This window comes from Petaurus breviceps, unplaced genomic scaffold, assembly GCF_028583685.1.
Source record: "Petaurus breviceps papuanus isolate PSGF00001 unplaced genomic scaffold, PetGlider_PUasm1.0 120, whole genome shotgun sequence".
NCBI lineage: Eukaryota > Metazoa > Chordata > Mammalia > Diprotodontia > Petauridae > Petaurus > Petaurus breviceps.
The window spans coordinates 4,047,271-4,059,090 of NW_027185627.1; the positions used below are offsets into that span (position 1 = coordinate 4,047,271).

The 11,820-nt window shown below is 42.3% G+C and overlaps 1 protein-coding gene across 1 annotated transcript in view; it reads left to right on the plus strand.

The window, feature by feature from the left end:
• The first annotated feature begins 11,392 nt into the window (after positions 1–11,392).
• The window catches only part of SEC14L5 (SEC14 like lipid binding 5), a 106,165-nt gene continuing 105,737 nt past the window's right edge, over positions 11,393–11,820 (plus strand). The window contains exon 1 of the mRNA XM_069089855.1: positions 11,393–11,771. The gene's annotated coding sequence lies outside the window, so the exon portion shown is untranslated. The remainder of the gene's footprint in view (positions 11,772–11,820) is intronic.

The window sequence follows — 11,820 nt, forward strand, 5'->3', positions numbered from 1 at the left end:
ATGCTTAAGAGTCCTTGTGTGCCCAACATATTAAGTTTTCCACTCACCCCTTTGCCAAGAGCTCTGTCAGGTCAGGGAAAGGACAGGAACCTGGAGTTGGTGAGCCAGGGTGTGGAGTGTTATTAGAACTTGCTTATGGTTGGAGAGAAATGTCTCTGATTCTTCTAAAGTTTACAGGACTGCTAAGTGTGGAGATTAGAATAGATGGTTTTTGAGGTCTCTTAGCTATAGAACTCCTGGCTTCCATAGGCTGTAGTTTGCTGCCACCTACTGGATAATATGGTGAGTTCAGTTGCCTGAGTCAGCCCTCCCAATGATTTTGGTCCCCTATCCCCACTTATCTACCTATAATCAATTGTTTCTCTGCCCCCATCGCCTCTTTTTTTTTCCTGCTCCATTGATTCCCCTAATTCATTTTGCTTTTCTCTATATAAATACTCTTCTGTTGTCTTTTTTTCTGTCTCTTTCTGCCCTTCTTTTCCCCTCCACCCAAGTACAACGACAACTGGAAACAGAATTTCCCATCAACTGGAAGAATGACTGAACAAATTGAGGTATATGAGTATAGTGGAATATTATTCCACTGTAAGAAATTATGAATATGAGGAAATCAGAGAAATATGGGAAGACATATGAACTGACACAGAGTGGAGAAAGGAAAGCCAAAAGAATAATACAAGCAACCATTTGATTAGCAGGTGTTTATTAATCTTCTATTATGATAGGTGCTAATGTTAGAAGTACAAAGAATGAAGACATCCCTATTCTAAGTGAGCTTATTCTAATGGGGGAGATAGCAAATACATATAAAATGCATCCAGCACAAATGTAAAGTTTATACATACATATATAAATAAATATTATATATACACACACAATAAATAGTTAAATATAAGATATCATGCGGAGGGAAGACTTGGGGGGATTAGGAAAGGATTAATGAAGAAGATAATATCTAAGCTCCATTGTAAAGGAAGAGAGGGACTCTATGAGGTAGAAGTCAAGATTAAGTACATTCTGGGCATAGGGGATAGACAATGCAAAGGCAAGGAGATGGGAGATGGAGTGTTGTGAGTGAAGAACTGAGAGAAATCCAGTTTTTCTGGATTGCACAGTGCAAGGTCAGAGGAATTAGAGAAATGTCCAAAGAGGCTGGAAAGGTAGGTTGGGAAAAAGTTATATAGTTAGGACTTAAAAAAAAACAAAGCTAAACAGAAGAGTATATATTTTATTCTAGAGGCAATAGAAAGTCACTGGAGTTGGTTGAGTAGGGAAGATTTATGACTAGATCTGTGTTTAAAGAAAATCACCTTGTAAGTAGTGTGCACAAAGGAATGGAATGGTAAGAGACTTTGTAGCTGAACAGTAATTAGGGGTCTTTTGCAATCAGTGAGGGCTAACGAAGGTCTGAAATATGGTGGTACCAGTGTGAGTGGAGAGAATGGGTTCAGATATGAAAGATGCTATGAAGATAGAAATAAGATTTGACAACTGATTGGATATATAGGGTGAGGGAGAATGAGGAGTTGAGAGTAATGCCAAGATCATGAATCTGAGACACTAGAAAGATGGTGATCAAGTGGAAGGATGTTCCAGGGTGAGATGAAAGGATCAAGGGAACCTACTATGTGCCGGTCGCCATTTGAGGCACTGGACATACCAAGATAAAGATAAAAGAGTTCCAGAAAGACTGATGAACTCTGATCAATCGCCATGACCATTGATCCTGGAGAACGAAAGGTGGTAGCCTCCAGGGATGGAAAACTACATATGCTGATGGATGGCAGACGAGTCAGTTGGTTTTGCTTGACTGTTTTTCCTTGTTTTAGGGGAGAGTTCTAGGTGGGATTTGGTGGTTAATTGGGAAGTCACTGTTTTAAAATGATAATGAATCCATAATGACGTTTTATAGAAATGAGAATTCTATGGGGCAGAGATTTGGGAGAAGGGGCAGAGTAATATTGCACATGGCTTCTTTCCAGGCCCAGAGAGGTATCCTGGAGCAGAGAAGAAGCAGTCAGGAGACAGCCTTGAAGTCTCCAGTTAGAAGCTATGCAATTTTACCCCGGTACTCATAGGGCCTTGAGCAGGTTCCATAGGGAATAAAATCACAGATTGAGATAGATTAGTGATGGAATGGGTGTTGAGTGGCCATTAGTAATAGAATAAGGGTCTTCTCCTCCACTACTCATAAAACCAACGAGTTAGAAAGGCCACCAGAGGCCATCTAGTTCAATTCCCTTCATTTACAAATGAGAAAACTAAAGCCTAAGATGAAGAGTCTTGGCCCATGTCACAAGGAGGATCTGAACCCAGATTCTCTGATTATGGAGGCCTATGTCTTGCCTCTGTTCTTTGTCTCCCACTTACACAAGTCTTGTTGGTGATTGTTTATACACTATGTACATTTTCAGCTGTTTTCTTTGTGTGATCTTTTTAAGACTAAGATCCATTTCCCCCCTTTCCTTTCCTCTGCATGTTCCCATTGTGCTCAGCCCATTGTCATATGTATCAAATAGCTGAAGAACTAGAGAATTAAATGCCTGAATTGAGAAGCACTCATTTCATATAAAAGAAATATAGCAAGAGCCCCTGACCCCATTCCACTGACTATCCCACTTTCCTCATCACACCTCAGAAACTCCTCTGTCTCTTTTTTCTGTCCTTGTGACTCTCTCTTTCTATATCTGTCTCTTCCAGGAGTATATACCAGGCACTGAATTAATTCAACTCAGGGTGGAGATAGAGCGGGGACCTCACTACCTGTGATGAGTTCAAGTCACCTGGCCCTGATGAATGGATATGATCTAAAAACTCAGTTCTCCTTTGTATCCTCAGCTCTAAGTCTTCCATCACCAAATGCCCGATGGACATCTCTACTTGGATGTCCCACAGGCATCTTGGACTCGACCTATCAAACACATAGTTCATCCCCTTCCACCTTTCTAAATTTCCTGTTTCTGTTTGGGGCATCATCCTTCCAGTCACTCACATTCACAACTTTCTTCATCCTTGACAATTCCTTCTCCCTCTCTCCCCAGTTAGCAAGATTTGTTCATTCTATCTCTACAATACATCTCAATCTCTCCCTTCTTTCCCATTCACATAGCCACATCCTTCTTTAGACCCTCGCGATAGCTAATGTGACCTTTGATATCCTACAAATTGGCCCCCCTGACTCATGTCTTCTTCCTCTGCAGTCCATTTTATACACATTTATCAAACTGATATTCCTAAAGCACAGGTCAGACATGTCATTCCCCTGCTCAAGAAGCTTCAGTGACTCCCTATTGCCTCTATGATGAAATATTAACTTTTATTAAAACAATGTTTTAAGACTGATTTCATTTTATTATTCATTCCACACTGGGCACTGGGAATAAATAGACAAGAAATCAAGCAATTCCTGCTCTCATGGAGTTTATAGTCTATTGAGACAACATATTTATATATATACACATATATGTATGTATACATACACTCACATATCTACATCATACATACACAATACATATATACATATATGAGAGGGGGGAGGAAGGGAGAGAATTCTTTTCACAGAGTAAAAAGATGCTTTTATATTCTTGCCTAGCCTTTATCACTGAATGGGGTGTTGCCTCTGTCAAACTGAGAACTCGAAAAGACTTTAGTTTAAAAATGTTAAGTTCTCCCACTGCATCCAGGGCCATCTCCAGTCCTTCTGAGCTATATCTTGCCACTGGATCCAGATGGCCCAAGAGGAGGGAGTGAGGATGGTGAATAAATAAATGCAAGATAGGGAGTTAGGAGGATAAGGAATGGCTTCATGTAGAAGGTGATACTTGAACTGCATCTTGAAAGAACTTTATGGACTCAACCTCTACATTCCTGAAATTACTTACTGATTATTTTATTATTTATTTAGGGAGGCAATCAAGGTTAAGTGACTTTCACAGGGCCACCTAGTTGCTTCTTTGTAGTTATTTTTATGTATTTTGGATTCATTTATCATTGTAGAAAGCCCATTTCTTGAGAGTACCTTCCTTGTTGCTCAGTCAAGTGTAAGGAGTTACAGGGACTTGGTTGCTGGAGGAAAATAGGATTTTATAAAGTGGAGGTGAGGAGGGAGTGCATTCTAGGTATGAGGGGTGGCTGGTTGGCTGGGGCAAACCCACAGAACTGGGATATGAAGTTTTATGCATGCGAAATAGCAAGAACACTAGCTTGGCTAAACTGTAGAGTGTGAGAAAGGGGGTAGTATATCAAGAAGCCAGAAAAGTAGGTTGGGGCCAAGTCGTGTGCTTTAACAAGCAAACAGAGGAGTTTGCTTGTATTTTATACTGAAGGTAATAGGGAATTACTGGAGTTTATTGAATAGGAGTGTGAAATGGTCAATTCTAGGCTTAAGGAAAATCACTTTGGTAGTGGTATGGAGGATGTGCCTCAGACTTTAGTCACGGAGACCAATTATGAGGTTATTTTTGTTGTTCATTTGTTTCAGTCATGTCTCACTCTTTGTGACTCCATATAGAGTCTTCTTGGCAAAGATACTGAAGTGGTTTGTCATTTCCTTCTCCAGCTCATTTTATAGATAAGGAAATGAAGGAAAACAGAGTTAATTGACTTGCCCAGGGTCACACAGTTAGTAAGCGTCTGAGGCTAGATTTGAACTCAGGAAGACGAGTCTTTCTGACTCCAGGACTGGTATTCTATCCACTGTGCTCCTTAGCTGCCAAAGGAAACTGTTATCATAATCCAAGTGAGACGGATGAGGGCTCGACCTAAGATGGTAGAATAGATATGAAGGAACAAATGGCCAGGCTTGGCAACTGACTGGCTATGTGGGGATTGAGGACTTCTAGGATCCTAGAAGAATGATGATGCTAGAAATAGGGGAGTTTGGGAGAATAGAGGGATTTGGGGAAAAGATAAGGAGTTCTGTTTTGGACCTGTTAAATTGGAGATTTCTCTGGCACATCCAGTTTGAAATATTTAATAAGCCATTGGAAATGTAGGACTAGAGCTCAGGAGAGAAAATCCTGCTGAATATATAGATCTGTGAGTCATCTGCACAAAGATGATAATTAAACCTTTGAGAGCTGATGAGGTCACCAAGGGAGAGCGTGCAGAGAGAGAAGAGAGAAACTGGCGCTTTGCCTTCATCACTTCCTGCCAAACCGGCTTGTTTGATGTTTCACATACATGACGCTCCATTTGCGGCTTCCCTGCCTTCGTACCTCTTGTCCCCCATGGCCCACATCCTCCTGTCCATACGTTCCCTCCTTACCTTTGCTCTTTGTTTATTCCCTTCAAGGCTCGGCTCATATCACCTTCTAGAAGAGGCCTTTTTGATTCCACAGCTGTTAGTGCTCACACCCCGCATCCTCAGAGTGACTTAGTATTTCTTCTCAATATATGTCTCAATTACCATTGTAGAATATGAACTTCTTCTTTTTTTCTCCTCCTCCTCCTTCTTCTTCCTCCTCTTCCTCTTCTTCTCTTCTTTTTGGCAAGACAATCAGGGTTAAGTGACTTGTCACTTGTCACACAGCCAGTAAGAATGTGAAGTTCTTGAGAGTATTCTCCCTATTGCTCAGTCAAATGTAGGGAGTTAGAGTGACATGGTTACTGGGGGGGGGGGGGATAGGACAAAAGCCATCAGCTCCCTTTTGTTGTCTACATCCAATTCTTCTGATTTGTTCAGATTTCATGGTCATCATAGGTATGGAAAAGAGTTGGAAAGTAATTTCTCACTCAGAGTCAGGTAAAAGTTTATAATGGAAGGACTCAAGAGGCAGTAGGAGCAAGAGTTCAGAAGACAGATTTTTAAGATCTAAGAACTTCTCTAGCTAGTTGGTTAAGGGCATCTGACTGGAATATACATCCCCAAGGAGGGAGAAAGCCCTTGGGGCTATAAGCTAAAGAGCTGACAGAATCCTCCTTCTGGTGAAGCCCCTAATTTGATTTAGAGGAGTCCATCACCCAGCTGATAATAAGGTTTTAATTTTTAATTTTAATTTTTGGGAAGGGAATGGAACAAGTATTTATTAGGTCCCTATTCTGTTCCAAGCACTGTGGTAAACATTTTATGAATATTTCATTTGATCCTCACAAAAACCCTATGAGGTGGGTGCTATTATTCCCCACCCCCATTTTACAATTGAGGAAATTGAGGCAGACAGAGGTTAAGTGACTTGTTTAGTCACTTCAGTATCTGAGGCTGGATTTGAATCAAGGTTTTCCTGGTGGGTTTTTTTTTTTGCTTTTTAGAGCGGAATGTAGGGCAATTGGGGTTAAGTGACTTGCCCAAGGTCGCACAGCTAGTAAGTGTTAAGTGCCTGAGGCCAGATTTGAACTCAGGTCCTCCTGACTCCAGGGCTGGTGCTCTATTCACTGTGCCACCTAGCCCCCCGAATCAAGGTTTTCCTGATTTCAGGCCCAGAGTTCTATCTACTTTGCCACTCAGCTACCGTGGGCCATAACAACTCTTGAAGACCACCTGCTAATTTATAGAGGGGTATTACTAGAGGGAGTACTCACACTAAGAAACTCACAGATCTTTGACATATTAAAGTATGGTTATCTAGGTATATATCATATCACTTACTACATCATAAACTTAATTAGGGTAGATTTTATGTTTTAGCTAACCTTTGTTATCTCCCCCAGTACCTAGCACAGTGGTTTATAGTATACAGTATTTAATAAACATTTATTCAATTGAATTGAATTTAGCTTAGTTTTGAAGGATAGGAAAAAAATTCTTTCCTAAGCAGGAGACTGTCAGTAGCAAAAGCAGATAAGTAGAAAAGGGAAAGGCATGTTTGGGAAACAATGAGAAAACCAGTTTGATTGTAATGGTGCAGTGGATACAGCATTGGGCTTGGAGTCAGGAAGATCTGAACTTAAAGCCAAACTCAGACACTTATTAGCTGTGTGACCCTAGGCAAGTCACTTAATCCTTACTTGTTTCAGCTCTTTATCTGTAAAATGGGGACACACTGGAGAAGGAAATGGCAGACTACTCCAATATCTTTGCCAAGAAAAACCCATAGGGTTATGTAGAGTCAGAATGGGTTCTTAACCCATTCTGTACCATGGGCACCGGTGGCAGCCTATGACCCTCTTCTTAGAATAATTTTTAAATGCATAAAATAAAATTCATGGGATTACAAAGGAAACCAATTATAGTAAATACAGTTATTAAAGTATTTTTTCCACCCAAGTCCATAGTCCCCATGAAATCTATTCACAGATCCCTTGGGAGTACATGGATTCCAAATTGAGAACCCTTGGAATAGAGAGTTAATATAGAGGAATAGGGGGAGATAAGGTTGGATAGGTACATTGGGGTCAGAGTTTAGAGGGTCTTGAATGTTAGGTGCAGGAATTTGGTATTGATGTTATAAGCTGTGGGGAATCATTGAAGACTTTTAAACAAAAGAAGAGGCATGATGAAAGCAGTATTTTAAGAAGATTAATCTGTCAGCACTGTGCAGAATTGATGCAGAGGTGGTTTGTGGGTGTGTGTGGTGGAGGCATGGAGATTGATTGATAGGGGACTTGAGTTAAGAGGTGTTAAAATAGTATTAGTATGAAGTGACCAGGGTCTGAATTAGGGTTGTAGCAGTGATGATGGAAAGAAATGGATGGATTTGAGAGAAGTTAGGAAGAATCTATTGATTTGGATGTGGGGGTGGAATAAGGGTAGAAGAATAAAAGATAACTCAAGGTTAGGAGTCTGGGTGACTAACAGCATGATAGTATCATTAACAGAAATAGAGATGTCAGGAAGAGATGCTAGGTTTTTTTTGGAAGATAATGTTTGGCTCTGTTTCTAATGCATGACATAACTTTGCCAGCTTCCTGTCCTCAGAAACTACGCATTCCCCTCTGGCCTCTGGCTACTATGGGCAGAATTCCCAGTTCCTGAGCTTGGTCCAGGATCCATCTTGGACACCATGCTGTAGGCCCAAGGGCCTTAAGAATCCAACCGGGGGGAGGTCCATTCACCAAGGACCACATCTTTGATGTAGGACGGTGTCCTAATTTTGTCTTGAAGTTCAAATTGATAGGATCCTGAAGTACTGAAAACTTCTCTTTGGTTGAACAGTAGGGACCTTCCCATTTTAAATTCCTTGTGTTAACATGACCAATATGGAAATACATTTTTCATGATTGTACATATGTCAGGATGCTTACCTTTTCAGGAAAAGGAGATAGGAAGGAGGGAGGGAGAGAATTTGGAACCTAAAATTTTAAAAAAATGAACATTGGAAATTGTTTTTATATGCAATTGGGAAAAAAAATATGACTTAAAGATGAAAAAAATTCTCTGCATTTTGTCCTCTTCTAGCGAGATCATTCAGACCCTCGGTATCTCTTCTCAGGGTATATCCTAGGAGTAAGAGGTTGGGGGGGTGGGAAGCAGAAGGATTATGATAGGAGATCTGAATAAAGTGTTTGTACTATATGTAGATAAAGTCTGTAGCTCTTTGAAAGTCAGGAAGGAGAATTTGAAAGATTAGCCTACAGAATAAGGATTTTAATAAGGCAGGGTCCTGCTACATGGGTAGGCTGCCCGCAAAAATCCAGAGATTACAGTATCAGAGGGTCATGGATTTAGATTTGATTGATGATGAATCAACATTGTTATTGAGTGCCTGGAGCCCAGCACTGTGGTAGCCCAGTGAGGGAAACAAAAGAAGCATGGTCTTTGCTCAAAAAGAGTTTAGAATCTAGTTGGGGAGATATATCTAACACACATGAAATAATTAGAGAACCATTAAATGTTAAGTTTTGAATAACTTATGTGCTACTGGGAGAGCAGTTTGATGTGATATCACATGCCAGGGCATTGGACAGGTCTGGGTTCTAGCCTTGGCTCCCCCACTGATTTGTTCGACTTTTCCTGTTTGAGCCTCAGTTACCTCATCTATAAAATGAAGGAAGTTGGATTAGAAGATTACCATGGTTTCTTCTAGTAAGAGTTTAATTCAATACAGCTTAATTCAACAAACATGTATAAACTGTGTACTAGGGAATAAGGCATGGCCTTTGCTGTCATGGAGACCCCAGTTGAGGAAGAAAAGACAACTATAATTTATAATACCATTGAACTATATTAAAGAGACACAGAGCAAAGCATTGTTCCCAGGAATGGGGAACCTGTGGCCTCGAGGCCACATGTGGCCTTCTAGGTTGTAGCCTTTTGACTGAGTCCTCGTTTTACAGAACAAATTCTTTTATTAAGGGTATTTCTTTTGTGAAGTTTGGATTCAGTCAAAGGACTACACTTGAGGCCCTAGAGGACCACATGTGGCCTCGAGGGTACAGGTTCCCTATCCCTGGCTTAGTCTAATGGAGAAGGTCATTACTACCAGGAACAAAGAAGTCTATATCTAGGAAGTGACACTTGAGCTAGAATATAAAGGATGGGTAGGAATTCAGCATGCAAAGAAGGAGAGGGGGGACATTTACAGGGAGAGAAAACTGAATGCAGTTCCAGAGGTGAGAAAGTCTAGGGGACAGAGTAGGGAGTGTACAGTATGTTAACTTGAAAAGGTAGGTGCCAGTCACATTGTGAAGGGTTTCAAATTCCAGGCAAGAGTTTAAACTTTATTCGAGAGGTATAAATGAGAGCCAATGGAAATTTGTGAGTAGAAAAAGTGGCATGCTTAGACTGTGATTCGATGATATGGATTTGAATCATCTCACTGACACTGTATGAACTGGAATGCCACTTAATTTCTCTGACTCAAATTTCCTCATCTGTAAAATGGGAGTAATAATATTTGCATTATCTACATCACAGGGCTGTTATGAAGATGAGAAAGGAAACTTCAAGGTGATACATAAATGTGAATTATTGTTCTGGAATTCAGAGAAGAGAGAGATCCTTTGGGATTACTATTGTGGCAAAAGGTTTCAGAAGAGAGGCGGAATTCGGATAGGACGTTGACAGAAAGCACTTTGTAAACCTTAAAGTAAGGATTCTTAATTTGGGCTCTGTGAACATGTATTTTTTTTTTTTCTTTTTTTTTTTTTTTGGAGGGGGGAAGGCAGGGCAATTGGGGGTTAATTGACTTGCCCAAGGTCACATGGCTATTAAGTGTTAGGTGTCTGAGGTCGCATTTGAACTCAAGTCCTCTTGACTCCAGGGCTGGTGTTCTATTTACTGCCACCTAGCCAACCCCGAACGTGTGTTTCTTAAAGATATTTTGACAATTGAATTTCAGTAAAATGTTTCCTTTGTAATAATAATATACTTGTTTTACAATTTGAAAACATTCTGAGAAGGGATCCACTTCATCAGAATGTCAAAGGGACCCACAACACCTAAAACGTTAAGAACCCCTGACTTGAAGTGCTTTGTAAATGAATATTTTCCAATCAATAATACCCATCAAAGTGGTTAAAGTTATGTACTTGGAGTCAGAAAGTCCTGAGTTCAATTCCTGTCTCCTATACTTCCTAGCTATTGGACTCTGGGCAAGTCATTTAACCTTTGCCTGCCTCACTTTCCTCCTCTGTAAAATGGAGATAATAGCACCTTTCCACCAGGGTTGTTGTGAGAACAAAATGAGATATTCATAAAAGTTTGTAAATATTAAAAGCTCAATATAAATGATAATAATAATACGAATAATTATTCTATTACTATTTCTCCTGGTAATATTTGTACTTGAAACACTTATATTCCTATTTCTCTACAATTAAAACTGTTTACTCCTATTTCTACTTCTTTCATTCCTTTTACTGTTACAATCTGTTCTACTACTAATACTGTTAAGAAATTGGCTCTAATGGTCTGGAAGACAATTCAGCGGACCCTGTACCCAGTAGGCAGGTGAGAAGGGCAGGCAAGAGCCGGCAGGTGCAGGGCAGGTGCGGGGCTGGGCGCGAACCACTTAGGAGTGCAGCGGTCTTCACCACCCAGCAGCTCTTCGGTGACTTCTGGCGGCTGCGCGGAGGAGTGCAGGGAGGAGGAGTCGGGTTAAACTGAGAGGCATGGGGATGAAGGCGGTTCTTTAAGGGCAGAGGCCACTGAGCTCCCAGGTCTAGGGCGGAGCGCAGAGAAAGAACCAGCCTCCGTAGGCTGAAGAAGCCAGCCTGAGAGGGGGGCGTGGATTTGTGGGGAGAGGGGGTGGTGAGGGTGGGGTGGGGACCAGAGCTCTGGAGGCTCGACTAGATGGGGGTGTGGCTAGTTTGAGGGTCTGTAGGGGCGGGGCTCTAGTTTGGAACTCTGTCCTTGCTTCCCCCTCCGGCCCTCGATACCCCCTTGCAATCTCCAAGAGTTTGTTTTAGGGCTCAAGTCTTCGCTACCCCGAAATGGGCGGACAGACCTGGGCGGGGGCGGGGGCGGAGGCAGGGTGGGGGCGGGGGCGGGAGCTGGGGGGCTGGGATGGGGCGGGGTAGGGCGGTCCCAGCTGCAGCCAGGAGCGCAGCCTGGAGCGCAGCCTGGCTCTGCGCCTTCTGCTTCTCTGGGGCCGGGCCAGGCGCTGCTAGAAATAGCAGGAGCCGGGTGCCGAGCCGCGGATTTTCTCCGCGTGTAACTGGGCTCGGTGCCCGGCCGCGGGACCGGGTGGGAGGAATAGGGAGTTTGGAGGATCGGGGGCACGGAGGCGCTCCTCACCTGCTTTCTGTGTCCCTCCTGGAGAAGTTTGCTTCGACGAGAGCCTTACCGTGCAGCTGGGAACAACCGCTGTCCAGGATCGTGGCGAGGGAAACATTCAGCCCGGGCTCTGGTCCCTCCAGGGAGGACGGCGGCCCGGGCAGAGCATCCAGCACAGGTGGAGGCTGTGTGTGTGTGTGTGTGTGTGTGTGTGTGTGTGTGTGTGT